Genomic DNA, 6,408 nt, shown 5'->3' with positions numbered 1-6,408 from the left:
ATTTTGTGTGTGTGTGTACCATCAAATCGGATCTGACAGGTACAGGAGGAGATTGTCCCTCCTTTCCTGGCAGAGCACCTGGTGGATTTGAACCCCGCGTCTCTGGGATTGCAGTGCAGCTTCTTGCCACTAGGCCACCAGAGCTCCCCTTCAATATCTTTTTTTAAGGACTGATCTCTCCTGATAACTTGGTCAAAGTACATGAGATAAAGTTTCACCCCTCTTGCTTCTAAGGAGCATTCTGACTACTTTTCTTTTAAAATAGATTTATTTACTCTTTTTTAAATTTTTTAAATTTATTTTTATTATTTTTTGTGTGTCTACCGTCAAATCAGATCTGACTGGTACAGGAGGAGATTGTCCCTGCAGAGCATCTGGTGGATTTGAACCACGTGTCTCTGTGACTGCAGTGCAGCTTCTTGCCACTAGGCCACCAGAGCTCCTTTGATTTACTCTTGTGATAGTTCAGCACTCTTTGCCACCATCACAATACAATACATCCTTTGGTTGTTCTTGTCTGTGGTCCAACTTTCACATGCATATGGAGCCCGAGTCAAGCACACCTTAGTCTTTAAACAGAATCCTTGTTCTGCAGCACCTTAAAGGTGTCCTTGAGAGTGTCCTCGTCCGGGAGGCATGTCTTTTGATTTCTTGTCTGGTGCTACTGTTAAGGGTTGACTTTGGATCCAAGCAGAATGAAATCCATGGCAACTTCAGTCTTTCCTCAGTCTAGCACGATGTTGACGTGTGATCCATATTGAAGGCTGCAGTCTTCGATCTTCTTCAGGAAGTGCTTTTCAAGTCTTCCTTGCTTTCAGCAGGCAAGATTTTATCACTTGCATACCGCAAGTTGTTAGTGAGTCTTCCTCTGATCTTGATGCCACATTGTTGTTCATAAAGTCCACCCACCAGGAGCCCTTCTGTGGAGGACTTGTTCCCATGGGTGCTGGGGTGCAGTCAGCCCCTCGAGAGTAGACTGGGTCAAGGCCATGCCCATCCTCAGGCAGTTGAAGCCAGTGGGGGCACTAAGCAGGAGAGACCCGTCCATTCTGGCAACTTGGGACCCACTGAGCCCCAGAACCGTCCTCAGATCAAAGCTCCCCTGCCCTCTGCCCCCTGCCTCTTCTTATTTCTTCCTCCTTCTCACAGGACTTGATCTCTAGCTCTACTCTCGGGACAAACATCCAGTGCATGAAACTCTGGCCCCAAACCCAATTTGTGACCCCAGGTGATGATATTCCCTGAAGGACAAAGATGAGACAGTCTGTTCCTGTTAAGAGTTCCTTCAGCCTCAGGAACCGGATGCAGTGTTGCTATGAGTTAGAATCAACTCAATGCCAATGACTTTGGGTTCGTCTTGTTTGTTGGTTTTGGGGTTTTGTTTGTTGTTGTTGTTGTTAGGTGCCATCAAGCCGAGTACAACTCACAGCAACCCTATGGAATGGATCTGAACCCACTGGTCCCAAGCTGGACATTTTAAGATATGTGGAAAAGGAGCTCTGGTGACCTGATGGGTAAAGAGTTGCACTGCCAACCCAAAAGTAAGAAGTTCGAGTCCACCAGTTGCTCTAAGGAAGAAAGACAGGCAATCTCTTTCTGTGGGAGTTACAGCCTCTGAGAACCCACTGGAGAGTTAGCTGTGAGTGGAATCTAACCTTTTTTTTTAAGAGAGATAAAAATAGTGTGCTTGTTGAAATACATTGGTAAATAGAATCATTTACCTTGTGGTACTAACAGAGACACAATGGTCATCATCAAATTGAGAACTGTCCAAATATCAAGTGGGATCTAACTTGACAGCACACAACAACAACATGTGAAAGGAGACCAGTATAAACTGAAACAATAAAAAAAGTTTAAAGATTTTTATTTAATGATATCATCCCCACCCCTGTCAAGAAAAGTTAGACATTTAGGACTAGACTGGAGAACGGTAATAAAAAATTAGATCAGGGAGAATTTTCATTTGTATACACTCACACTCAACTCACTGACATCGACTCTGAACTGGCTCAGAGCTGGCCTTCACTGGGTTTCTGAGGTCTAGTGGGTGAGGATTCGAGCGGCCAACTCAAAGACGGGTGTTTGGAATCCCTCAGGAAGAGAAAGATGATGGACAATCTCCTCCCCAGCGATTTACAGCCCCTGAAAACCTGCCAGAGTCCCAGGTGGGTGGGTTCAACGCCACAGCTGAAGGCCTTTGTGTTCGCAGAGCAATTGCCTACGGACTCCACCACCAGAGCTCCCTGCTTCCTGCAGACAATGATATTCTTGTTTCATCCATGACCACAAAGCTAATTGTGTTATTTCACCATGTGATTGTGGTCAAGTTCACCAATTTGGCTGGATGAGGCACAGATTACAACAAAGAAAAAAGTGTTTCCAAAACAAAGAGATCATAGTATGAGGAAGTCTTCAAGTGTGATATGATAAAGGTGTAAAGATAAACTGAGATCTTGAGTGTACGTTTTAATATTAAAAGTAAAAACTGAGATGTCTCAGTGCTGGAAGCTCTCATTCTTAGACCAATTCCATTTAAAAACTCTGAAAAAAAAAAAGTAGGGGTGCCCCCTCTGCTGGAAGGAGGGTAACACTGCAGCTAGGCCTAAGACTGGACCTTCTCAACGGAGATGTCAGGTAAGGCTCAACTACTGGTCTCTGGCCATCAGGTGCAAAAAATAAAGAAAATTCACAATTCCAAAGGCCTCCTGGACCACGTGAACTCCAGTCTCCACGACCCTGACAGCAGAAGCACTAGATGGTGTTCGACTGATCACTCTGAAATTAATAACAGAAGGTTCTTGATAGGAAATACGAAACTCAGAATTAAAAAAAAAAAAAAGAGAGAGCAAGATAAAGCTTGCTGTCCTGACAGAAATGGGTGGAATCCTCAAGGCTTTGGCCCTTTACCTGCAAGGCTGAAACGTAAATAATACCTGTGACTCAATTTTCAGCCAAACAGTAGACCAGCCTCTAGACTGAACACCAGGGAAGAATGGGCTTTTTAGAATGGACAACCACACAAGACCACAAGAGCAATATTTGCGCAGAGATAAAGTTTAGGAGGGAGCAAGGGGTTAGAGAGAGGATGCAAGGAGATGGGAATCACAGGAGGAAAAGGGACGAGTGTTACAATGTGGAGGCCGTCATCTACATCAAGTGCACTGTTAAAGGGAAAAGCAATTTTCTCTGCAAACTTTTTACAAAAAATACCTAGAAAGAAGGTTTTTTAAAAGAAATAAATAAGAGAAGTTAGGGCTTGGAATATAGCAGTGGTTGAGCTGATTCAGCCTGGAAATTTATTCTTTAAAAGCTCTTAGGGACAAGGCCAGGAGGTCAAAGGTGAGTCCTTGCTGGAGCTTTCTTCTCCCAGGAAGGAAGCCATCATAGGATGGCCCTCAGCCGTTTAGGCTGGCCATGGGAGTCTCCAGCCGGACAACCCTGCTGAACCTGTGCCTAGAAGCAACTGGCCCACCTCATGGAGTCCTACCTACATGACTGCTATGTGGTCCTGGACAAGGTCTCCAAACTTCAGCTTCCCCGTCTGTAAAATGGACTTTCGCCTCAAAAGGATGTTGGGATACACACATTTTGAAAAAAACACTAGCATTTACTAACAGGCATGATACTGACGTCCATGTTCTTCCTTCGTCGTCTGGGTCGTTTGACCAGTTGCCATGGAGTTGTTTCAGACTCACGTGCACCTCCGTGTGTCGCAGTCGAATGAACTGAGCTCTGTGGAGGCTGCAATGACTGGTTTCAGAAACAGATTGCCAGAATTTTCTTCTGAGGCAACTCTGAGTGGACATGGTCCTTTCAGCTTTTCTTAAGCAATTGAGTGTGGTAACCGTTTGCACTGCCTGAGACCCTATGTATATATGTATTTGAATCTCTTCATTGGATTTCTTAGGCACAAAGATAGGCTGGATAGAGAACTGACCCTTAGGATGCCTGGTGTCAGCAACACAAAGCTGCCAGGGCTTGGTCTCCACACTTGTCTACACTGGCTCTGCCCCTCCCCCACACGCTGTTCCTTCAGGTAAGTTTCTGGAGGCTCCACCCAGCCTGGCACTTCCACCAACAGGGAGGAAAGCAAGTTATCTGTCTCCTGTTCCCCTCTGATAAATCAGGCTGTGCTTGCTGAAAAGACCTTCCTTGATCACTACTCCAGCAACCTCTCTGAGCCATCATTGCCAATCCTGACACCCAAGCTGTTGTGGAATGTTGGGGAGGAAGGGAGGGCCTCTGGCCAGGACAGATCCCCTAAGCTCCACATAAGTGCAAGCTTCCCAATGGCCTTTAATACGAGGTAGAGAAAGCTCCCCTGTGTTTGGCTGTACTGGCAAGAGAAAGTTCGCCACCTGGGAAGACGGCTGCTGCATCTGTTGAGCTGGAAGTGGTCTACATGAGGCTGAGGTTCTCCTAACCAATCTCCATGTCCCACGCCTATAAGCCCACCCTATCCTGTCTTCCTGTGTATATAAGTGTGCTGCAGTCCCAATAAAATCGAGCTGGATTGACTCTCTGATCCTCTCCCAGAGTGGTGTATCTCTGTCGTGCTTATCCCCATCAGGGTGTCGCTGTTAAGTTGCTGGCAAAATGGCAGCGACACCAACCCAGGGAGGAGAGCCCAGTAGCACAGCTCCCCAGGTCTTCCTCTGCAGGTGACATCACCTTAACTTTCTTCCCTTGCTTCTGCAGGTTCCTTTGCAGATTAAGTCAGTGGCCCGTAGAGAGCAGGCTGGACTCATCCCCAGTCACGTTTCAGGTGGGACCAGATGTTTGTCTGAGGTCTCACAGAGCCAGGAGAGGAGCTCCAGCTCCCTCTTAGGCTCTGAGCTCTACCAACTTCCTGCAGACAACTAGATCTTTCCCTCAACTGAAGGCTTTGGAAAGATCTGAGACTTTAAGGCTACTTCCCCCAAGTGGGCAGATTAGAAAAATTCCTTTGCATCTCTGAATTTAAATGTCAACCAATTAGGAAGCAGGATCCATGCAAAAATATGTCTTTGCTGTTACCCTGATAAATTTTATTAGTGATTTTCTAAACAACCTTTTGTCCAGGAATAACATCTCCCGCAGATGGGCCTCGTGAATCTGAATGAGAACAGAATAAATCAGGGACTCTAGCAAGAGGATATAGTTAGAATTGTCCCCCCTCAAAGATAAGTAGAGGCAGGTAGGACAGCATGCCCATTGTCCAAGTGAGTTCTGTCTTATAGCATGGGCTTTGGGTTTTCAGCACTTGATGACGTAAAGTGAGGTCTTGGGTGGTATGAGGGGTCCTGGTGATGTTGTGGATGGATTCAGCACATGGACTGCTACCAAAAGGTTGGCAATATGGGAGGTTGTCAGATTCCAGAAAGGTGGTTGCTGTTATGTGCCATCGATTCACCTGCAACTCATAACAACTCTACTATGTACAACAGCTCTGAACCGTGTCCTGAGCCAGTCTCACTGATTCCAGCACACGTACTCCTATTTCCCTAGTTACTGTATCAATCCATCTCATCTGGGGTTTTGCTCTCCAGCACTGTCCTGCCACCCTTTGGAGCATGAAGTCCTTCTCTAAACTCTGGCCTGTCCCTCTGGCCACATGCCCAAAGTATGTAACCAGAGATTAAAAATCCTAGCCTTCAAGGAGAAACTTGGTTTCACCCTCTCCATGACAGACTTGTTTGTTTTCTTGGCAGTCCATGATATGTTCAAAACTCTACAAATGCTATAGGGCAATGACTTGATGATGACAGTGAGGTTTGGGGATGGGGTCCCAGCACGTTGCACGGCCTACAACTCACTGATTGATAATACCTGCTAGCCAGCAGCACTTGGAAGAAAGGCCTGGCCATCTGGTTCCCTTTAAAATAAAGCCAAGAAAGCTATTTCTAGATAGAGCAAATCATGGAACTCTTCAGCACAGGAGGTTGGCATGAGTGGACTACAACTTGACTGGAATGGGTTTGCGGTTTTGGTTCATGCACCAGAAACAAGGCCCACGCTCCGGCCGCCTTCACCCTTCACCGAGGGGTGGCCCTGCCTGGCCACGGGAGAGAGCTGTCACTGCGCGAGCAGGACCCGTGTCCTCCCCAAGGTGGGCGGGTGCCCAAGCTGGGTAGCTGCCACCTGCTCCCGTCCACTCCAGCAGGAACCCAGGTAGGGATCTGGCAGAAACTGAGCCTGAACCAGGAAGCCAGGCAGTCAAACGGGGCAAGGAGAACAAAGGGCTCTTTCTGGGGCTCAGTCCCGCCTGCGGGGCGCGGCGGCCACCCGGGACGGGCTCCAGCCACAGGCCCCGCCGGCCCGAGGGCAGGGCGGGGTGTCTGGGCGACACGAGCCTGGCGGCCCCGCGTCCTCGTCGGAGGCTGGTCCCTCCCGTCGGCGGGAAGAGCGGCTCGGGGCTGGGGCTGC

This window comes from Elephantulus edwardii, unplaced genomic scaffold (genome assembly GCF_000299155.1).
Source record: "Elephantulus edwardii isolate Elephantulus edwardi_28Jun2011 unplaced genomic scaffold, EleEdw1.0 scaffold00127, whole genome shotgun sequence".
In the NCBI taxonomy this organism is placed as follows: Eukaryota; Metazoa; Chordata; class Mammalia; order Macroscelidea; family Macroscelididae; genus Elephantulus; species Elephantulus edwardii.
This window is presented reverse-complemented; position numbering follows the sequence as displayed.